Below are 24,703 nucleotides of genomic sequence, written 5' to 3'. Positions count from 1 at the left end.
CATAGTAATATTCGGTGTCGTCCTGATCTAGGCCAGCGAGAGGGTCTTCTATTTCCTCCATACCCAGCTGGGCGTTAGCCAGCTTTTGTTCCAAGTCCAGACATCTTTCCTGAAGAGACTTCTTCATGCGTACCTCTTCATCCAGCTTTTTCTGGGCTTTCAGCAAGTCGTTTACTAATGACCTCATTTGAGATTTTACTACTTCAACTTCTTTTGGAGATTGACTGATCGGACTATTCAATCCCTCTACCGGAGCAGCTGTTTCAGCGGTCTGTTGTTCTACGTTGACGTGAGTCAGCGTACTTTTGGCATCCAAGGGCTGCTCTGTTGCAGTCATCTCAGTCTGTGTTGCCACCTCAGCTCTTCCAATAACCTTTGAGAGCTCCGAACCCCTTTCGTTCGAATATTGAAGTTCGTGTTCAAGTTTTTCCCATTTCAGAGTCCTGTCCTTCAGCATATGCAGGAGTTGGCTGACCGTTAACTCCTCTGACATCAGACGTTTTGTGTGCTCCTGCTCCATTTGCTCCAGCAGCTGCTTCTGTTGTCTTTCCAGATGTTCCCACTCTGTCTCAAAGAACTCTTTCGTCGCATTCATCTCTTGCTCAAAATGGCGAATCATTTGTTCTAATTGCTGTTGCAGTTTGAAATGGAGTTGAGTTCGAGCCCGGTGTCCCTCAGAAATGTGCATGTCAGTAGACTGGACAGACTCAGAATTCTCTATCTCAGTGGAATTCTGTGCTGAAACTTTGTCTTTTGCACACGGGTTGGTCTTACCATCATCAGTTCCAGAGTCTGGGTTGATTATGTTCACCGAGTTCTCACTCGTTATTGTTTGTAGGAAATGCCAGTCGATATTCATTTTCCTAATCCACTCCCGTCCTAGTAGTGGAGGACTTCCTTCAGATAGCACATATAAGTCCATTATTTGACTTTCTTCGCCCTTGTGGACCACTGTGACCTCAATTTTTCTGATGGGGTACACTCTTTGCCCCGTGTATGTTTTCAATATGAGCTCCGTATCCTGTAGGGGAATATGTTGGAATAACCTTCCATAATCTTTCTTATTTATGACCGTCAATGCCGATCCAGTGTCCAATTCCAGTTTTACTTGGACTCCTTCTATCTGAAGAGTGACCCAAATTGTCTGGAGGTCTGCACCCTTACCAACGTTGAGTACCCTTAAGCTAGCCAGTTCAATACTGCTTAAGCCAGCCAGTTCATTACTGCTAGCGTCTGAATCGGACTCCTGTTCGGCCACCTTGTGTACTTTTGCGTATTTTCCTTGCGGTGACTTCTTGTTGCTGGTCTTCTTCCCTGACCTGCATACTCTAGCTATGTGTCCAAGCCTACCACAAGTTCTACATTCTTGGTTTTTAAACCAACACTGGTTCTGATCATGCGTTGTCTTTCCACAACGATAACATTTGCCAGAACTCACACCCAATTTGTGTGCACTGAGCTCCGGTGACCGTAGCTGCATTACTGCCGTGCCTCTCGCTGCGGCTTCGTGTGCTGCTGCCATAGTGACCGCCTTCTCAAGCATCAGCTCATTCTCCTCGAGCAGTCGCTCTTGTGTATCCTGTTTAAATAAACCACACACAAATTTGTCTCGTAGTGCATCTGTCAGTCCCGTTCCAAACTGGCAATATTTCGCTAATTTACGCAATTCCAGCAAATATTCAGCATTGCTTTCATGCTGTAGCTGCCTTCTGTCATAAAATTTAAATCGTTCCGCTAGCATCAGCAGCGTGGGGTTTAGATGATCTTTCAGGACAGTAACAATCTCATCGAACGTCTTATCCGCCGGTTCATCTGGTGATAACAGGTGTTTCAATTGCCCGTATGTCTTCGCACCCATTAAATTTAATAATGTTAGAGCTTTATCTTGGTCACGGATTTTATTGGCCTTACAATAATTTTTTACTCTTTCAACATATATGGCCCAATCTTCGAGGTCACTATCAAAGGTGCTAATATTCCCGTGTTTAGGCATTGTAGATTTGCAATTTCTCAGATTTTATTTTCTTTACTTGTTATCAAAGATGGCGGCTTCCCGCTCTTGCCGTCGTCCTCCGCCCACAAAATGGCGGTTTTCCCGCGCTTGGCGGTCTTCACCCGTCCCCCGACGCCGTCTCCCTTCAGCCCCCGAGTGCGGCCCTTATCTTCGCCGCGATCGCCCGAGTGCGGCCCTTATCAGCGGATGCGATCGCTGGATCGCGAAGTGGCTCCCGACCGAAGCGGCTCTCGGCCCTTATCTTCTGTGCGATCGATAGCCCGCGCTGTGCACCGCGGCTCTCGCACCTTGAGCTTCTGCAGCCGCCGCGCCTTTCAGTCCGAGTGCGGCCCTTATCTTTGGTCCCGATCGCTGGCCCGCGCTGCGCCTCGCACTTGAAGGCGGCCCGGCCTTATCTCCGATCGCGATCGATGGCCCTTATCTGCTCCGACTTCCCCAGCCCTGTCTTTGCAGCCAACGCTGCATGGCTTACCCCACCACCTAGGTTGAACAAGGAAACTGCAGAAAGACTTCTGTCAGTCGCTGGAAGCTGTCAGGATGGCTGCTGCACTCCAGTGCTCAGTCGCTGATGGAGGCTTCAGAGTCCTAAGCCTGTCGCTTCTAGTGGGGTGGTGAGGTTTGAAACCTCTCTTCAACTGCCGCAGGGTAAGAACCTGACTCGTCGCCAGTGTTAAGTATGTGTATTGTATTGAACAATTAACACAAAGACTTAAACGTATAACTCAAACAGGTCTTTACTAGTTGGAGGTGGGACTGCACGTAGGTCTTTACTTCATGCCCACAGGCGGGAACTGAGGGGAGGTCAGTACCCACAGTACTATTTATACCCCTATGGCCAGGAGTGGTACTGCGTATCACTACGCCCTACAAGTAGTGCAGTCCTGTCCATAGGTTCAAAGTAGCACACATATTACATACACAACACTTACCCAGGTCCCTTTCTGCAGTTCGAGTTGCAGCTGGTTCTTCCGAATCACCCAAGGCGTGGAGACGATAACAAGTCGATTAAATTGACGTAATAAAGACGCACTATGCACTTGCTTGTAAATAAAGCAAGGCTTTATTCGAACTGTAACAAAACATGGAGGTCTAGTTAGTAGTCACTAGCTTCCTGTTTCCAGACTGTCTCTGGCCAAGTTGGGCCCATGCCCGAGTATTTATACTCCTCGGGTGGCGCCCTCAGCTGGCCATTCAGTAGTACTTCCTGAGTTACTTCTTGTAGAAGTTGCGATTTATGACACCCGGTCCCTGCTTTCTCCCCGTAGCCTTTGATCCCTTTAGCCTTAAGAAATATATCCAACTCCATCTTGAATATATTTAATGAACTGGCCTCCACCACCTTCTGTGGTAGAGAATTCCACAGGTTCACCACTCTCTGGGTGAAGAAGTTCCTCCTCATTTCTGTCCTAAATGGCCTACCCTTTCTCCTTAGACTGTGTCCCCTGGTTCTGGACTCCCCGGCCATCGGGAACATCCTTCCTGCATCTAGTCTGTCTAGTCCTGTCAGAATTTTATAAGTTTCAATGAGATCCCCTCTCATTCTTCTAAACTCCAGCGAGTACAAGCCCAATCGACCCAATCTCTCCTCATACATCCTTCCTGCCATCCCAGGTATCAGCCTGGTGAATCTTTGCTGAATGCCTTCCATGGCAAGAACATCCTTCCTCAGATAAGGCGACCAAAACCGCACACAATACTCAAGATGTGGTCTCACCAAGGCCCTGTACAACTGCAGCAAGACATCCTTGTTCCTGTACTCAAACCCTCTCGCTACGAAGGCCAACATACCATTTGCCTTCTTAACCGCCTGCTGCACCTGCATGCTTACCTTCAGCGACTGGTGCACAAGGATACCCAGGTCTCGTTGCACTTCCCATTCTCCCAATCTATTGCCATTTAGATAATAATCTGCCTTCCTGTTTTTGCCACTAAAGTGGACAACCTCACATTTATCCACGTTATATTGCATCTGTCACATTTCTGCCCAATCACCCAACATGTCCAAATCATCCTGGAGTTTCTCGACATCCTCCTCACAGCACACACGCCCACCCAGCTTTGTGTCGTCTGCAAATTTGGAGATTTTACATCTAGTTCCCTTGTCTAGATCATTAATATATATTGTGAATAGCTGGGGTCCAAGGACCGATCCCTGCGGTACCCCACTAGTCACTGCCTGCCATTCGGAAAAGGACCCGTTTATTCCAACTCTTTGCTTTCTGTCTGCCAACCAGTTCTCTATCCAAGTCAATACCTTGCCCCCAATCCCATGTGCCTTAACTTTACATGCTAATCTCTTATGCGGGACCTTATCGAAGGCCTTCTGAAAATCCAGATATACCACATCAACTGGTTCTCCCTTATCTATTTTACCAGTTACATCCTCAAAAAATTCCAGTAGATTAGTCAAGCACGATTTACCTTTTGTTAATCCATGTTGACTTTGTCCGATCCTGTCACAGTTTTCCAAGTGCTCTGCTATTACATCTTTTATAATGGACTCTAGCATTTTCCCCACTACCGATATCAGGCTTACCGGTCTGTAATTCCCCGTTTTATCTCTACCACCTTTTTTGAATAGTGGGGTAACATTAGCTACCCTCCAATCCATGGGTACTGTTCCAGATTCCATCGAATGTTGGAAGATGATCAGCAATGCATCTACTATTTCCAGGGCCACTTCCTTAAGTATCCTAGGATGTAGATTATCAGGCCCTGGGGATTTATCGGCCTTCAATCCCATCAATTTCCCTAACACCATTTCCCTACAAATACTGATTTCTTTCCGTTCCTCCCTTTCATTAGACCCTATGTTCCCCGGAATCTCTGGGAGGTTATTTGTGTCCTCCTTTGTGAAGACAGAACCAAAGTATGTATTTAATTGGTCTGCCATTTCTTTGTTCCCCATTATAAATTCCCCTGATTCTGACTGCAAGGGACCTACGCTTGACTTCACCAATCTTTTTCTCTTCACATATCTATAAAAGCTTTTACAGTCAGTTTTTATGTTCCCTGCAAGCTTACTCTCATATTCTATTTTCCCCTTATTAATTAATCCCTTTATCCTCCTTTGTTGAATCCTAAATTGCTTCCAATCCTCAGGATTATTGCTTTTTCTGGCCAATTTATATGTCCTCTCCTTGGATCTTATGCTATCCCTAATTTTCCTTGTTAGCTACGGTTGAGTCAACTTTTTTGTTTTTTTTTGTGCCAAACTGGGATGAACATTTTCTGTAGTTCATCCATGCGGTCTTTGAATGTTTGCCATTGCCTATCCACCGTCAACCCTTTGAGTGACATTCCCCAATCAATCCTACCCAACTCGCGCCTCAGACCATCATAGTTTCCTTTATTTAAATTTAGGACCCTAGTCTCTGAGTCAACTACTTCATTCTCCATCTTAATGAAGAATTCGATCATATTATGATTGGTCCGACCCAAGGGGCCTCGTACAACAAGATTGCTAATTAATCCTTTCTCGTTACATAATACCCAGTCTAAGATGGCCTGATCTCTGGTTGATTTCTCGACATATTGGTCCAGGAAACCATCCCGTAAACACTCCAGGAATTCCTCCTCCACAGTATTGTTACCAATTTGGTTAGCCCAATCTATATGTAGATTAAAGTCACCCATGATGACTACTGTGCCCTTATTGCATGCTTCTTTAATTTCCCTTTTAATGCCATCCCCAATCTCCGCCTTACTGTTTGGAGGTCTATATAGCACTCCCACTAACGTTTTCTGCCCCTTGGTATTTCTCAATTCTACCCATACAGATTCCACATCATCAGAGCTAATATCCTTCCTTACAATTGTGTTAATCCCTTCTTTAACCAGTAATACTACCCCACCTCCCTTTCCTTTTTGCCTATCTTTCCTGAATATCAAATACCCCTGGATGTTGAGTTCCCAGCCTTGGTCATCCTTGAGCCACGTTTCCATAATCCCAACCAAATCATATTCGTTTACCTCTATTTGCGCAGCCAATTCATCCAACTTATTACGAATGCTCCTCGCATTAAGACACAAAGCCATCAGGCTTTTTTTTTAACGCTCTTAGACCTATTAGAATTATTATTTACCGTGGCCATGTTTGATTTAAACCGTTGATTTCTCTGACTGCCACTTTTGTTTTTCGCCTTCCTTTCTTTTGCTTTTATCCTTGTTTCCCTTTCCTCTGTTCCCCTGCTCATGTTCCCAACCCCCTGCCATCTTAGTTTAAACCCTCCCCCAGAGCACTAGCAAACACACCCCCTAAGACATCGGTTCCAGCCCTGCCCAGGTGCAAACTGTCTGGTTTGAACTGGTCCCACCTCCCCCAGAACCGGTTCCAATGTCCCAGGAACTTGAATCCCTCCCCCGGCACCATTCCTCTAGCCACGTATTCATCTGAAATATCCTTCTATTTCTAGGTTACTACCTGAGATTACTACCATTGTGGTCCTATTTTTTAATTTACCTCCTAACTCCCTATATTCAGCTTTTAGAACCTCATCCCGGTTTTTACCTATATCATTGGTATCTATATGCACCACGACAACTGGCTGTTCACCCTCCCCTTCCAAAATGCTCTGAGGCATCCTTGACCCTTGCACCAGGGAGGCAACATACCATCCTGGAGTCTCATTTGCGGCCGCAGAAACACCTATCTATTCCCCTTACAATAGAATCCCCTATTACTATAGCTCTACCCCTCTTTTTCCTCCCGTCCTGTGCAGCAGAGCCACCCCTGGTGCCAGGAAGTTGGCTGCAGCTGCCTTCCTCTGATAAGCCATCCCCCCCAACAGTACTCAAAGCGGTGTATCTGTCTGAGAGGGGGATGTCCACAGGGGACCCCTGCACTACCTGCCTGCGCCTAGTACTCTGCCTGTTGGTCACCCATTCCCTTCCTGCCTGTCCAACCTCTACCTGCGGTGTGTCCAACTCGCTAAACATGCTATTCACGATGTCCTCAGCATCGTGAACGCTCCAGTATGCATCCAATCGCAGCTCCAGTGCCACAATGCGGTCTGTCAGTAGCTGCAGCTGGATACATTTCCTACACACGTAGTTGTCAGGGATACAGGAAGTGTCCCTGAGTTCCCACATAGCGCAGGAGGAGCATACCATGTGGCCGGGCTGTCCTGCCATGACTTATCCTTTAATTAATTGAAATTAAATTAAATCAATCAATCCCACCAATTACACTACAGTTAAATGGTTTACCAACAGACCCGTCACACCAGAGAGACCTTAGTAACTTATATCCTTCCTAGGGTGTGGTGCCCAGAACTGCTCACAGTACTCCAGGTGTGGTCTGACCAGAGTTTTGTATAGCTGCAGCATAATTTCTACCCCCTTGTATTCTATTCCTCTAGATATAAAGGCCAGCATCCCATTAGCCTTTTTGATTATTTTCTGTACCTGTTCATGACATTTTAATGATCTATGTACCTGGACCCACAAGTCTCTTTGGACCTCCACTGTTTTTAACTTTTCACCATTTAGAAAGTAACCTGTTCTATCCTTAAAGGTCAAAAGTGGATGACCTCACATTTGCCTACATTGTAATCCATTTGCCACAGTTTTGCCCATTCACTTAATCTATCGATACTCCTTTGTAATTTTATGCTTTCATCTACACTGCCACCTATCTTTGTATCATCGGCAAATTTGGATATGTGGCTTTCTATCCCATCATCTAAGTCATTAATAAATACTGTGAATAGTTCAGGCCCCAGCACAGGTCCCTGCGGGACACCAATACTTACATTCTGCCAATTTGAATACCTACCCATTATTCCTACTCTATGTCTCCTGCCGCTCAGCCAATTTCCTAACCAGGTCAATGGACTTTTACCTTAGTTAACAGACTCTTATGTGGGACTTAATCAAATGCCTTCTGGAAGTCCATATAAATAACATCCATAGACATTCTCCTGTCCACTGCTTTAGTCACCTCCTCAAAAAATTCAGTCAGGTTTGTCAGGCATGACCTACCTTTCACAAATCCATGCTGGCTCTCTCTGATCAAATGAAAATTTTCGAGGTGTTCAGTCACCCTATCCTTAATTATAGATTCTAGCAATTTCCTGATAACAGATGTTAGACTAACTGCTCTATAATTCCCTGGTTTCCCTCTCTCACCATTCTTAAATAGCGGAATGACATACGCAATTTTCCAATCTAAAGGAATGGTTCCTGAATCAAGAGAACTTTAGAAGATTATAATCAGGGCATCTGCAATGTGCTCACCTACTTCTTTTAAAACCCTGGGATGGAAACCATCTGGTCCTGGGGATTTGTCCCTCTTTAGTGCCATTATTTTCTTCATTACTGTTATTTTACTTACGTTAATTTTATTGAGTCCCTGTCCCTGATTCAATATTAGTTTCCTTGGGATTTCCAGCATGCTATCCTCTTCCTCTATTGTAAATACTGACACAAAGTAATTATTCAACATGTCCGCCATTTCCTTATTATCATTGACAATATCACCGCTTTCAGTTTTTAAGGGGCCAACATTGCTCCTGACTACCCTCTTTTTCCTATTATAATTGTAAAATTTCTTTGTGTTGATTTTGATATCCCTTGCAAGTTTCTTTTCATACACCCTTTTTATAGTTCTTACTATATGTTTTGTGACCCTTTGGTATTCTTTGTATCTTTCCCATTCTCCAGGATCTGTGCTATTTTTTGCATTTTTGTATGCTTTTCCTTTTAGTTTTATGCTGTCCCTTACCTCTTTAGTTGTCCATGGCTTTTTTATTTGGCAAGTAGAGGTCTTGCCCCTCAGGGGTATAAACTGGTTCTGTATCATGTTAAATTATTTTTTGAATATCTCCCACTGATCTTCTGTCGTTTTACCCATAAACAGATTTGCCCAGTTTACTGTGCACAGTCTCAGCCCCGAGGAGGCAGGTATGGAGGTGGGATTGCCGGTAAAGTAGCAGAAAGTGGGGGTGGATGGAAAACCCGCCATCCTGCCTCCGTGCCCTTTTGCCAGGAGGCGGGAAGATGTGCTGTTTTGGGTCCTGTCTCCTGGAAGCCGGAAAGGGATTAAATCCTTTTAACTGCCTATTAACAGGTAGTTAACAGGCAGAAAAAAAGAATTGGTGCCATTTTACCTTCTCAGGTGAAGGCTTCCCAACCTCGGAGAACCCCACCGGGTTGGAGGAAATGTGAAGGAGGTCTGCGGGAGTCAGAGGCACCTGAAAGTAAGATGTAGAGGTGAGTGATGGGTGCAAGTGTGGAGTGGTAAGTATGGAAGTTGAGTGCTAAGTGTTAAAAAATGTTCACTTACCTTATGTTCACTGTAGACCTTATAACCTGGAATGTTTAGTTCCCAGTCTTGCAGCCATGTCTCAGTAACAGCTACTATGCCATTCCCTCCAATTTGAATTCACGCCTGCAATTCATTCAATTTATTCCTTATGCTCCATGTGTTTGTATAAGAGCCAGGCACAGCTACCTGGGAATGCCCAAAGACAACTGCCTTTTGCAGGGCTCACGTTCTTCAGGATGGCAGTGAGAGAGTTGTACCATCTGCTGCGAGACTGACCTTTAGCCAACCTTAACCACATGGATGTTGCCGCTAGTGGCAGTCAGTGCCACAATTGCCCTAAGCTTTTATGCCTCCGGATCCTTCCAAGCTACCAGAAGGGACTATATCTGAAATATAAATCAATACATAATGCGCAGGTGCATCAAGCAGGTCACTGATGTTTTGTTTACTAGGACAAGCACTTTGACCCAGAACGTGCTGGAGTGGGGCATCTCGCAGCGTTCCCCATTTGTTAGAACTTTTCCTACACCCTTCAGATCAAAAATATTTTGCACCACGAATTGTTGGAAGTGCGAGCTAATGACAGTGCAGCCAGGGACCTTGGTGAATAACGGGACCAACAGTCTTAACCAATGAGATTCAAGGATAGATAAATAAACAGAGAAATAACAGAAATGGAAATAGGGTGAATTACAAATCGGGTACAGAAAAAGAAATAAAGAGAGGGAAAGAAAGATTGGATTAAGAAAGAGGGAGAAAAAAGACAGAACGGAAAAGTAAGAAAACAGAATTAAATTTAAATTTTACATTTTAATAACCTCTAAGAATGATTTACTACCTGCAGGAATGAGACTCCACAGTTTCAAATGTTTCCTTTCTGGGCCAGAGAGGTTGGGTTGCATTGCAGGACCATATATCACCTCATTAAAAGGGTCCTTACACTATTAAGTACCAGACCTAACTTGCTGCAGCGAGGTTAATTGGTAATCAATCCACAAATGCAGCAATTTCATGAAACTCACGAGGAGGTTAACAATGAGCTGCCATTTTCGCGAGGCTAACGGAGCAGTACAAATCGTCCGGCAACTTGTGGCAATTCGCCACTCACGTAGCATCGCTTCCTCGCTGCAAATTGCTGGGTTATTTACACACTAATAACGGTGTGTGTTTAAACTCACGGTTATTTTCCCAGCGTATTCTGGCCCTCTGTTTCCCAAAGGAAAAGGAACAGCAGAATGACTGGGCACCACAATTCTTTCCCCAAAGTCCAGGATGCTACTAATAGCACCTGTGTGTTCATCCGAACCTCCAGACACAATTCTATGGCATTCGTAAACCACAACAGGCTTCACTCCATTGACGTCCAGATATCAGTAACCAGAAACAGAAGATCATGCGCGCTTAGGCAGGTTTCAGAATTCATGAAACAGATGTTGCAGCTGAGGCAGTTGTCAGGATTCTGTAAGGAACATCTGCTTCACTTGTTTCTACTGCCAGAATGTTCATGACGATAGGGATTGCTTTCAGAGCATCCCTGGTGCTTGACTTACTGGAGGAGGCGTGAAGGGAAACTTAGGGACTGTTGGAGATGTCAGCTGCCACCAAAGGCATATTATTTGGACTCGCTGCTGTGTCACTCACTGTATCCACAGGCCTGTTTACCTGGCAATAACTGAAGAGGTTGCGATTCAGCAGGGAGTTAATTGCAGTGCTGAGGGAGGAGGAGGCATCTGCTAGCATCAAAAATCCAACATTAAAGCGGTGTATCAAAACTATAAATAAGTACACATTAAATACTTCAAGCGCATTAGCTGCAGAGGTCTTGAACCATCTTGTCCACCCCCAATCTTACAACCAGACTCACAGACAATGGCACAGAGACTCATAACCACAAAAGTGCAAGAGGCTGTGCAATCTACTTTACCCCAGTTGCCCAATCGCATACCTTTTGATCACATTGTGCAAGTAGGCTTGGTGCACTTAGCAGTGCTCGAAACATAAATCAGCTGCACAAACTGGCCAGTCAGGCTACTCCACAGCTGCCAGTCAGAGCTCCTCGATAACCTGTCTGGAAGGACTCTGGGAACAGCCTTGAGTACCACTGTAGCTGATTGATCACTTCAACTAGAGACTAGTTCATGGATGTTCCTTCCAGGACTCAGATTCATCAAATTATAAATCTAAATACGAAATATATGCACAGCATAATTCACATTTACGAATTAGTCATGATATTAACAATCAGCCAGCTATTTGTGGATTCAATTCTCCAGTGTTTTATCATTATCTGAAAGCATAAAGGCACAAGAGACAGGTTAAGGTGAGGGGAGGGGGGCAGGAAGGGAGAAGTGCTTGCACGCAGCATGATTAGCTGGAAAATGCGAAAGGCTTGTGGGGTGAGGGGGAAGTGGGATGTGAGAAGAAGGAGTAGGGATGAACATACCGTTGTTGTCCCCAAGGGGGCCAACGTCGCCAGTGGTCACAGCGCCCACCACCTGGTGCCCAATAATCTCCAGCGCTCTATTTTCCAGTGCAGACAGTGGTTGGGTGTCGGCTTGTCTCCCGCCTGTGCGCTCCTGCTCCCTCCTGATGTGAGCCACCTTGGCCTGCAAGAGAAAGGAAAGTGTGTGAATGAGTGTGGAGCAATGTGTTTGGGTGATGTGCCTACCATAGTTGAACAGCTGTCATTGTGTGCAAGGTGTGAGATGTAGGTGTGAGTGTTGGTAGGTAGAGATTGTTGGTGGGTGAGCGCTGGGGGTGTGATACTTCAGCCAGTGTGTGCAGACTGTGGCTCAGACAGTGGTATGTTGAATTTGTTGAGGCATTGACTCACCCTGACCACCCGAGTGAGGTTGTTAAATTTCTTCCCGCACTGTGCGTGGGTCCTAGGGACCATGGTGCTGCCTGAGACCCAATGGGCAACTTCCCTCCACATGGCATGGAAGACTTGCGGTGAGGGCCTCCTGCCACTTGCTGTGTAGAGCACCACCCTCTGTCTCTCCACAGCAGACACCAACTTCTCCAATGCTTGGTCCAAAAATCTGCAGACTCTCTCCCTGGGATGTGGATCTGCCATGAGTACAGCTGGTTGATTCATCCGGCTCCTTGGACTTGGCCTGCTCCTGCTTGTTGACACAGGTTCACAGGCAACAGTGCTGAGAATGAGGTTCTGCAGCATCAATGAACCTCCTCTCTAAGAACTGGAAAGAGCCTGTGGCAATGATGGCTTGCGATTAGACTGCACCTGATATTGGTTAGCGCTTTGAGTGTAACGCCACTGAGCTAGGCCGTTAACGCTTGATTTAGCGCTTCAATCCTTTCTTTGAATGATGACAATGAATTTTGCGTGCAGTGAGATTCATTAGCGCCTGGCCCTAAATCTCAAACTTTTCCAAAGTTAGCGCCCATTCCTGGGCTATAATGAATTTCTCGCCCAAAGGCTTTCATTTATATGGCACCTTTCATGATCTCAGGTCATCCCAAAGTCGCTGTTGTAATGTAGGAAACGTGGCAGTCCCACAAACAGCAATGTGATAATGACCAGATAATCAGTTTTAGTGATGTTTGTTGAGGGATAAATATTGCTCTGGGCCTCGGTTTAATACCTAAGCATCTGTTTGTTGTTTCACAGCGAGCATTCTCACTTACGATGAAAAGTTTGCTGTCCAGCTTTAGCGGAATCGAAGAGTGTGTATGAAAGGGCAACGGTTTTGTAAAATGTGTGTAACATAGAAACATAGAAACATAGAAGATAGGAGCAGGAGTAGGCCATTCGGCCCCTCGAGCCTGCTCCGCCATTCAACGAGATCATGGCTGATCACCCAAATTCAGTACCCTGTCCCTGCCTTCTCGCCATATCCCTTGATCCCTTGAGAGGAGAAGCACTCTTACCATCTACCATCTTTCTGATAGATAGCAAACTCTTCAACAAAAACATTTTTGATTTGAAAGTGGAGTGGGCAAGACTTCTGTCAGTCTGCCCCAGCCCTTACTTCATTCCAAGAACCAGGGTTAAGGTCATCCACATAGAAGCAGCGGGCTCCCTCGCCACTTTCGGTGCTGGCTGGGATTCCGCCCAACACCTGCGAGGAGTTTCTCAGCTGTAGCATCCTCCCAGGCCCAGAAATCTCAGGGCTTTTGGATTCATTTTTGCTTCTACACAAGAACATAAGAAATAGGAGCAGGAGTAGGTCATTCGGCCCTTCAAGCCTGCTCCGCCATTCAATAAGATCATGGCTGATCTTCTGCCTCAACTCCATTCACTGGACCTATCGCCATATCCCTTGATGCCCTTACTAGTCAGAAATCTATCGCCTTCTGTTTTGAATATACCCAATGACTGAGCCTCCACAGCCCTCTGGGGTAGAGAATTCCAAAGATTCGCCACCCTCTGTGTGAAGAAATTTCTTCTCATACCTGTCACAGTGGCATTGCCCCATCCACAACATCCATCACTCTTCAACTTCTTCCCTCACAAGGTGGACCTCTGATCTCCTTACTGAGAATGAAACTCTTATACAGCCTGTGGGGAAGTCCAGCCGCTCTTCAAGAGAATGAGCCTGGCCCATCATTGACTCCAATTACAGTACCAGTTTTATCAGGGGCACTGTTGCTGCGATGTTAAGGGGAGAAAGAAGATCCAATGTGCCAGCTGACAGTGATAACAGTTGGGCTTAACTTACTCTAATTAATAGTATTAACACAAATTTTAATATGATAATGGCTGAGAAGGTGATTGCATTGTATCTCAGAGACCCATAAGAAGAATTTAATTTCTAAATATACCTTGATATCCAGGAGAGGTTGGTGTCCCCAGTGCTCTTTTTCCTCATCATCTGATTTTCTTCTGAAGCCACAGACTGGGCACTGAGGACCCTCTGGTACCTTACCTTTATGGGTGAGCCCACACAGCAAATGTCAGTTAGTTGTTTGATCATGGGGCTAAAGGGAGGACAGGATTATCACAGCCAAAACCAATCCCACACTCCCACACATGCATTTCCCGGCAAGCTCACTGGATAATGATCAGAAGTGGGAAACCATGACTGCTTTTATCCTCTCCTTAGGCCATGGGTGTTGATACTAATTGTGGATTCCCTACTGAGATCAGCTAACTCAGAAATTGAACCTGCAACTGTCCTGATCTGTCTACTTCCCTGCTGTGTAGTATCTTTACCAGCTAAGCCATTGCAGAGATGACATGCCAATGCTCATTTAAGTGGCAGTGAAGTAAGTGACCTATGAACCCAAGTGGGAACACACCAAGTAAAAGGAGCAATTTTGTGTAACCTCATCAGTCCCTAATGGCCGCCTTGCCTGCCCCCCCTCCCACCAAAGCATATATGTGTACACAATGGAGTGAAAAGGATATAAATATTGGTGCTGCTTTGAATACTCCCATTGACAGCATCCATATTTCACAGGGAGATCCAGAACTCATTATGAATTACTTTATTTACTAGTTCCCAATGTTGTTTCTTAAACTCTGTTCATTGATCTACATACATTTTAGTTTGGGTTTCCTTTGATTGCCATCTCACATACTATAGTAATCTGGGATGTTATGATTAAGGTTATCCACCAGGTGGTGCTGTAGCCAATGCTGCTGCTAAGGTCAGAGGTTTGCTTCCTGTTAAGGTCAGAGGTTTGCTTCCTGTCAAGGTCAGCAAAGGTGGAATGCCAGGATGCAGGCATGATGTTTGTTACTCTGTTTGTTTAATAAAATACCCGTACTAGTTCCAAGATATCGCCTCTTCGAGTTCTTGTTCCACTACATGGATTTATCACATTTGGTGATGAGGTAAAAAGGACCCTGGATAAAGAAGAGAAGTCTGCCAGGACTTTTAAACAACAAAATCATGAGCTGAAGTTAGCTACCAGTTGGAAGAGAGCATGGCTGCCACGGTAGGAACAGTTTCCGCCTTTGATAGTCAAACACAAACCTGGGAGGAATACTGTGAAGTGTTGGGTTATTTTTTCGAAGCAAATGAAATAAATGATGCCGGAAAAGGGAAAGCCATTCTGCTTAGTTCAGTGGGAAGTCAGGCCTACAGTTTGATGAGGAATCTGCTCAGTCCTGAAAAGCCTGGAGACAAATCATTTGCTGAATTAGTGGCTTTGCTAAAAGAACATTTTAACCCTAAGCCTAGTGAGATTGTACAGCAGTTCAAGTTTAATTCAAGGAACAGGAAAAAGGAAGAGAGCGTAATGGACAATGTAGTGGTGTTGCGTAAATTAGCACAAGATTGTAATTATGGGAACAACCTGAAGGAAATGCTGCGAGATAGGCTAGTTTGCGGAATTATGGACGACCGAATGCAGTGTAGATTATTATCCGAGACTGGGCTTACTTATGAAAAAGCATTGGAACTTGCTCAAGCCATAGAGACAGCGAACCGAGATGTAAAAGAAATACAGGGTTCAGACAGGGCTAATGCTACGCAAGTTGCAGGTCAGGTTGTTGTGCAAAGTTGAACATGCATCAGAAACCACAACGTGAGCATGTGAAGGCATGTTATAGATGCAAGGGCAATCACCTGGCGAGTGAATGCCGGTTTCTGGAGGAAAAGTGCTACAAGTGTGGGAAACAAGGACACATAAAACTAGTTTGCAGGGCGAAATCACCTGTGGAGGAATCTGAACCAAAAGGGGGAGGACAGCAAAACCAAGGGAGAGAAGTGAAAAAACATGGAGCACACCACATCAGCGGGGAAGCTGAGGAAGAAGAGGACATGTTCATAATGTATAGCATGTTAGAGAACATTCCAAAAGTGGCTCCTATCACATTGCAACTGACAGTAAATGACTCTAAGGTGAACTTTGAAGTGGATACAGGGTGCGGCGTGACAATAATGAACAAGGCAGAGTGCTCAAAATTGTGGAACCATGCAAAAGTTCCAGAGTTAAAGCCTTGCTCCCTGCATCTTAAAACATATACTGGTGAACAAGTAGCGACATTAGGTACAGCTAATATAATTGTGCAACACAGGGACACAGTGGAACAGCTACCTGTAGTTATAGTATCGGGTACCGGACCAAACCTGTTAGGTCGGGGCTCGATAAAATAACTTAAATTAGACTGGGGAGCAGTACATCAAATAGATGTGGGCAAACAGTTGACGTTGCAAGAAGTGTTGAGTGAACATGAGAATGTGTTCAAGGAGGAACTTGGCACAATTAATGGCCCCCCAGCTAAGATTTATGTAGACAAGGAGGCACCGCCAAGGTTTTTTAAACAACGACCTGTGCCTTATGCCATGAAGCCAAAGGTAGAGGCTGAGCTTGACCGTCTATTGAGAGAGAACATACTGGAGCCAGTGAAATGTTCAGAATGGGCAGCTCCCATAGTACCTGTTTTAAAACTGGACAATTCAGTAAGACTCTGTGGAGACTATAAATTGACAGTCAATCAGGTGTCCAAACTAGAGCAGTATCTGATTCCCAAAACAGAGGATCTCTTTGCAAACCTGGCTGGAGGAAAGAAATTCACAAAGTTGGATATGAGTCATGCCTACTTGCAGATTACACTGGATGACGAATCAAAGAAGTATGTCACCATAAATACACACAAGGGCTTGTTTACATATAACCGCTTATCGTTTGGTGTCTCATCTAGTCCAGCTATCTTCCAGAGGACAATCGAAGGTGTACTGGAAGGGATTCCACATGTTTCCATCTATCTAGATGACATTCTGGTGACGGGAAGAACCGACCAGGAGCATCTGAGCACTCTGAGAGAGGTACTATAGAGATTGGAGAGGGCAGGGTTCCGGCTCAAGAGGAGTAAGTGCACTATCCTGGGGAATGAGGCAGTGTCCCTGGGACACAGAGTGGACGCCAATGGGCTCCATCCACTCAAGGAGAAGATACAAGCACTGCAGGACACCCCTGCTCCTACAAATGTGGCTGAGTTAAAAGCTTACCTGGGACTGCTGAACTATTATAACAGGTTTTTACCAAACTTGTCAACTGTGTTAGCACCTCTTCACAAACTACTGCGCAAGGAGACACAGTGGCAGTGGGGAGAGGAGCAGGGGGTTTCATTTGAACAGTCCAAGAAACTGATGCTGTCGTCGGATGTGCTTGTTCACTACAATGCAGAGAAAGACATCATTCTCTCTTGTGACGCTTCACCTTACGGGGTGGGGGCAGTTCTTTCACACTGCATGGAAGATGGAACTGAAAGACCAATAGGGTTTATGTCCCGAACTCTAACACCAGCGGAAAAAAACTATTCCGAGTTAGACAAAGAGGGGTTAGCAGTAATGTTTGGGTTACAGAGGTTCCACAAGTACATATATGGCAGGAAGTTCACCATATGCACCGATCATAAACCTCATCTCTCTCTTTTCAATGAAATGAAAGCAGTTCCACAGATGGTGTCACCCCGGATCCAGAGGTGGGCCGTGACGTTGAGGGCATATGAGTATGTCATCGTCTACAAGGCAGGCAAGTACCATGGGAACGCAGATGCCTTGAGCCGTCTTCCACTGCCAGGCACACCTATCCATGCAGCTCCAGAGGACAGAGTTTTGATGTTGGAGGACACTGACACGGCACATGTGACTGCAAAGCATGTAAGAACATGGACAGGTAAAGATCCAGTACTGTCTAGAGTTCGAGAATATGTGGTGAGGTGATGGCCACAGCATCCGGAAGGGGCTGACTTCACACCCTACAGTGTCAGGAAAACAGAGCTGAGTGTGCAGGATGGTTGCGTGTTGTGGGGAGCACGAGTGATTATTCCACAGCTAGCATGACAGTCTATCCTAGAGCAACTACATCAGTGTCATCCTGGGGTCTCGCATATGAAAGCCTTGGCTAGGAGTTACTTGTGGTGGCCAAAGCTAGATGCGGAGATAGAAAATCTAGTCAAGACATGCAGCACTTGTCAGGGACACCGGAAGGCACCAGCAGCGGCTCCTCTCCACCCCAGGAGTGGCCGGATAAACCATGGAGAAGATTGCACTTAGATTATGCGGGTCCATTCATGGGGAAGATGTTCCTCATAATCATTGATGCACATTCCAAATAGATGGATGTTTATCCTGTAAGTTCTGTTTCCGCCACTACTACTATAGACTGCCTGCGTTGGAGCTTCAGTAATCAAGGGCTACCGGAGATCGTGGTGAGTGACAATGCCACTTGTTTTGTGAGTACAGAGACAAAAGAGTTCTTGAGAAAAAATGGCATAGTGCAGGTGACCTCAGCTCCATATCATCCGTCCTCGAATGGACTTGCGGAGAGAGCCATACAAACATTTAAGGAGATGATGAAAAAAAGTGCAGAAGGGAGTTTAGCAGCCAAAGTGTCACGGGTTCTGTTCAGCTACAGAATAACACCTCAATCCACCACAGGACTCTCTCCTGCTGAGATGTTATTAGGTCGTAGACTACGCTCCACTCTTGACCTTGTCCACCCAGACCTAAAAGGGAAAATGGAAAACAGACAAAACAAACAAAAAGAGAACCATGACAAAAGAACAAAGAGCCGAAGCTTTGGAGAAGGAGATGCGGTCCTTACCAGGAATTTCAGTTATGGACCAAAGTGGATTCCTGGCTTCATAGACTCAATGACAGGTCCAGTATCATACAAGGTCATGTTGGGAGATGGTAGGGTAGTACGCAGACATGTAGATCAGATACTTCCCAGACAAGGGGAAATTGAAATGAAGGTTCCAGATGCAATGACTGAAGACAGGGTTGCCCCCAGTTATCCAAGGGCATCTGTGGTGCCACCACCAGGGACAGAGACAACCCCACAGGAACCTATTCGTCAAGAGGAAACCATCATTGCAAAGTCAGATACTCTGAGCACTGCTCGGGAGCAGCTGGTGGCTTCACCACAAACAAGCAGGGACTTTACTGTTAGACGTTCACAAAGGGCTCGCAAGCCACCAGAGAGATTGATACTGAACTGTTAGATTCGTCAAGTATGGAACATGATGAATGGAGACTCCTTATTGACCCTCGGGAATGGTTGTTTGTTAAGAAATTCATACTGACATCTTAAGGGGGAGGGAACTAGTAATCTGGGATGTTATGATTAAGGTTATCCACCAGGTGGTGCTGTAGCCAATGCTGCTGCTAAGGTCAGAGGTTTGCTTCCTGTTAAGTTCAGAGGTTTGCTTCCTGTCAAGGTCAGTAAAGGTGGAATGCCAGGATGCAGGCATGATGTTTGTTACTCTGTTTGTTTAATAAAATACCCGTACTAGTTCCAAGATATCGCCTCTTCGAGTTCTTGTTCCACTACATGGATTTATCACACATACCATTTTTTTTATTTATTCCTATCTTGTTCTGTTTAGACTCTTTCAATATTCCACCTCCTTATTACCTGTACAACAAGAGCTTATTTTCCCTTCCTAGCTACACTTGAACATTCTACCTTTCCCCTCCTACCTACCATATTATTTTAACTGCCTGTCTCCAAAGCTCTTACTAACCTCCCCAACAGGATATTGGTCCAAGCTCTGTTCAGGAGGCACTCACTCCTGCCTCAGAACTGGTCCTAATGGCCTAGGAATCGGAATCCTTTATTCCTACATCGCAGGGCCAAACCTACTTGGTCGCCCAGCAGACTCCTGCCATAACTTCGGTGGGAGATCCTATTCACCTTTCTCCCCCAGCCCCATGGAGAACAGTCACTAATTCAGCCAATACATTACCATCAATCAAGTGAGTCTTCCAACCATTTCTAATTTATGAACAACGATTGCCATTATAGACTAAATATAAAGTAACTCTGTAAAAGTTGCCCAGAGGTTTAGAGATAGCTACACATAGCAAGTGGAATTTTTGCATTGCTAACCAACAGGCTTATAACAAAAATTCCACCATGGGAATAACAAGCATTTTCCCACACAGTGCTGTATTATGTATTGGAAGATAACAATTGAAACTAAATATAGTAACTATTCAGGACGTACTCTTGGTGTGGTAGTACATAAAAATTAGAAATATCTGTGACAGTATTCTCATCGTTTAAAGAAATCATCTCCTCTATGATACAGACTATCATCGCTCAGATAATATTTAAAGAAGCATTTCAACACAGTTCTAAAAGTAAACTGCATTTGAATACATTTGATTTGATTTTAAACCAGAGAACTTCACAGCAGAGCAAGAGTTCTTTCAGCCCATCATATCTGTGGAGGTTCTTTGCTAGAATAATCCAAAAACTAATCCACTGCCCTGATCTCTTCCCATAGACTTGTGTCCTTCTCTGTTTCAAGTATTTATCCACTGTGGCCCTAAAAGATGCAATCGTTGCTGTTTCAACTAATCCATGTGACCAAGCATTCCTTACGACAGCTCTCTCCATAAAGAAATTTCCCCTAACCTCTCTCTTAATGACTATTTTAAATTGGTGGCTGCTCAAAACTGATTCCCCAATCAAGGGAAATCTTTTCCTGTTCAGTCTATCAAAACCCATCATCATTTTAAAAATGATTAAACCTCCCTCTCTACTTCAATGGAAATAGTCCCAGAATCTCAAGTCTCTCCTTATAACTAGAGATTCCTGTTCCTAGCACCACCCTAGTAAATCTACACTGCATGCTCTCTATAATGGGGTGGCAAAACTGCACATAGTGCTCTAACTGTGGGCTAAGCATTGTCGCGTATAAATTTATCATTACCTCTTTGTTCTTGTACTCACGCCCTCATCTATAAAACCCAAAATTCTGTTTAATAATCTTTTATGCCATCAAGGTTAGATTACTGAATTTATTTCAAATAAGTCTCTGCTGGTCATATTGAATCAATGAATCATCACACTTGTCTCTTTTGTCATACGTCTAAAGATGAAACTAATGTCAGCTAATGTTGTCCATTTGTACTTTTCGGTGCTTTTTCTCTGCTGTGAAGATTCTCAATTGATGTTGATCCCTCTGAAGGATGTAGAACTTTTCAATATTGACTTTTAATACCTGTTTTTAAGGAAGACTAAAAGAATGGACTTGAAACCCTGGATTACTTGGTAAAACAGCAGAATTTGGCTAAAAGAATGAACTACAAATGGAAGATAACTCATGTGCAGTCAATCACAAACAAGCCAAAATTGGGATTGATAGCCGACCGAGGAATGAATTGTTTATATCGAAACAACACTCGAGCAAAGGCCTATGGAACCTGACTAAAACCAGAAGGCATGCTGGGAAGCATGACCAAGTTCAAAAAGGTAACATGTATATTATTGTTGCTTCGAACTGTTCCGAGAGAAAGAGACTTGTGCTTTTGAAGAGGTAAGCAGAGAATGCCAAGGTTAGGGAGAAGACAGGGACCTTGGAAACTATGGAAACTGTCCTAAACACCAGCAAGCTGTTCCTCCAGCAGCAAAAGGGTATGAAACAGTCATTATATACTGATTTCTAGAAGACAGAAGAATCAGTTCAAATAAAGTGTCAAAGAAGAATCAACCCCCTCAGTCTCCTAGAAGGAAGATTTGATCAACCTTGCTTCTGAGTTGTACTCCCAGATAAGGCTGCAAGCATCTTTATCTGTAAAACTGTCGTGTCTTAATGTCAATGAAACCAATTATTTAGAAAAGTATTTCTGTCTTGGTTTTATTCTTACCTCTCCTACTCTAAAGAGTGAAAAACAAAACCTTACAGATCGATAGGTTTAAACAGGGTTATATGGGGTAAAAAGTAACAAGAAATATTATTAAACTCATTTATAAAAGATTCATAGAGGCCAATTTTGTCTGGGGTGGGGGCAGGGAAGTTATGGCCATGTGGTGGAGTCAGTGAGGGACTTACCCATTACGTTGCATAAGTTAGGGGAACCACCAATGCAAAATGCACCTAGCATAAGCAGCTTGCTGATAACGTTTTTAAAAAAAAATTCATTTATGGGATGTGGGCGTCACTGGCAAGGCCAGCATTTATTGCCTATCCCTAATTGCCCTTGAGAAGGTGGTGGTGAGCCGCCTTCTTGAACCACTACAGTGCGTGTGGTGAAGGTACTCCCATAGCGCTATTAGGGAGGGAGTTCCAGGATTTTGAACTAGCTACGATGAAGGATCGGCGAAATACTTCCAAGTCAGGATAGTGTGTGACTTGGAGGGGTACTTGGAGGTGGTGGTGTTCCCATGCACCTGCTGCCCTTGTCCTTCTAGGTGGAAGAGATCATGGTTTGGGAGGTGCTGCTGAAGAAGCCTTGGCGAGTTGCTGCAGTGCATCTTGTAGATAGTACACACTGCAGAAATGGTACACCGGTGGTGGTGGGAGAAAATGTTTAAGGTGGTGGATGGCGTGCAAATCAGCGGGCTGCTTTGTCCTGGATGGTGTCGAGCTTCTTGTGTGTTGTTGGAGCTGCACTCATCCAGGCAAGTGGAGAGTATTCCATTACACTCCTTACTTGTGCCTTGTAGATGGTGGAAAGGCTTTGGGGAGTCAGGAGGTGAGACACTCGCCACAGAATACCTAGCTTCTGACCTGCTCTTGTTGCCACAGTATTTATGTGGCTGGTCCAGTTAAGTTTCTGGTCAATGGTGACCCCCAGGATGTTGACGGTGGGGGATTTGGAGATGGTAATGCCGTTGAATGTCAGGGGGTGGTGGTTAGACTCTCGCTTGTTGGAGATAGTCATTGCTTGGCACTTGTGTGGCACGAATGTTACCTGCCACTTATCAGCCCAAGCCTGAACATCGTCCAGGTTGATGGGATAATTACAAGTCCTAGCCCTTTTGTGCTATCCCAGATCAGGTGTATTCCCCAGACATTCACCCTCAACTTAAGTTAGAGATAGCCGAATTCCATAAAACGCTTAAATGGGTCTAAAGGTTCAGGCCATCTCTCCCTAAAGGAAAGGAACGACCGAAGATGTTACCATCCTCCAGATAGTACTTTTAATAAGTTGAACTAGACTGTAACCTTACGGATAGTATGAGGGTCCGGAATAACCCCCAGAATTCTGCAACTCCTTACAAAAGAGTGTACAGAATTTGGGTTCGGGAGTTTATACAGAATTACTCTTTGAGACAATTCTAAAAATATGTAGTTTTATTTTAAGAGCCGACTTTCAGTTAACAGCTGTTGAAACAGTCGCAACATTAACAATTCAAAATACAATTAGCTTACATTTCTTATTTCTCAGAGATCCTTATTCTCAAATCTTTACTTCATCACATTTCATATTTCTTACTTATTTCTAAATCCGGAATATCCACCAAAATCAATTACTTTGACTTCCGAGACTCATAGTTAAAGACTTACAGAGATGCCTCTGAAGAGTTGAGAAACGCTTTGCCCATTCAGCGAGTTCTGCCTTTCTGTTGAAAAGGTCTTATATTTATGCCCTTTTGGCAGTGGTTTCTTCTTTGATGTTCTCTGCTGATGCCAGCTAATTTTCTTAAAAAAACATAGAAACACAGAAGATAGGAGCAGGAGTAGGCCATTCGGCCCCTCGAGCCTGTTCCGCTATTCAATGAAATCTTGGCTGATCATCCAAATTCAGTACCCTGTTCCTGCCTTCTCTCCATATCCCTTGATCCCTTTAGCCTTTAGAAATATATCCAACTCCTTCTTGAATACATTTAATGAATTGGCCTCTACTGCCTTCTTTGGTAGAGAATTCCACAGATTCACCACTCTCTGGGTGAAGAAATTCCTCCTCATCTCTGTCCTAAATGGCTTACCCCTTATCCTTAGACTGTGACCCCTGGTTCTGGACTCCCCGACCATCGGGAACATCCTTCCAGCATCTAGTCTGTCTAGTCCTGTTAGAATTTTATAAGTTTCAATGAGATCCCCTCTCATTCTTCTAAACTCCAGCGAGTACAAGCCCAATCGACACAATCTCTCCTCATACATCATTCCTGCCATCCCAGGTATCAGCCTGGTGAATATTCACTGCACCCCTTCCATGGCAAGAACATCCTTCCTCAGATAAGGCGACCAAAACTGCACACAATACTCAAGATGTGGTCTCGCCAAGGCACTGTACAACTGCAGCAAGACATCCTTGTTCCTGTACTCAAACCCTCTCCTTACGAAGGCCAACATACCATTTGCCTTCTTAACCGCCTGCTGCACCTGCATGCTTACCTTCAGCGACTGGTGCACAAGGACGCCCAGGTCTCATTGCACTTCCCCTTCTCCCAATCTATTGCCATTCAGATAATAACCTGCCTTCCTGTTTTTGACACCAAAGTGGATGACCTCGCATTTATCCACGTTATATTGCATCTGCCATGCTTCTGCCCAATCACCCAACATGTCCAAATCATACTGGAGTTTCTCGGCATCCTCCTCACAGCACACACGCCCACCCAGCTTTGTGTCATCTGCAAACTTGGAGATATTACACCTAGTTCCCTCGTCTAGATCATTTATATATATTGTGAATAGCTGGGGTCCAAGGACCGATCCCTGCAGTACCCTACTAGTCACTGCCTGCCTCTCGGAAAAAGAGCCATTT

Source organism: Somniosus microcephalus, chromosome 3 (genome assembly GCF_052327205.1).
Source record: "Somniosus microcephalus isolate GS21.2 chromosome 3, FLI_Smic_1.0, whole genome shotgun sequence".
NCBI classification, from domain to species: Eukaryota; Metazoa; Chordata; class Chondrichthyes; order Squaliformes; family Somniosidae; genus Somniosus; species Somniosus microcephalus.
This window is presented reverse-complemented; position numbering follows the sequence as displayed.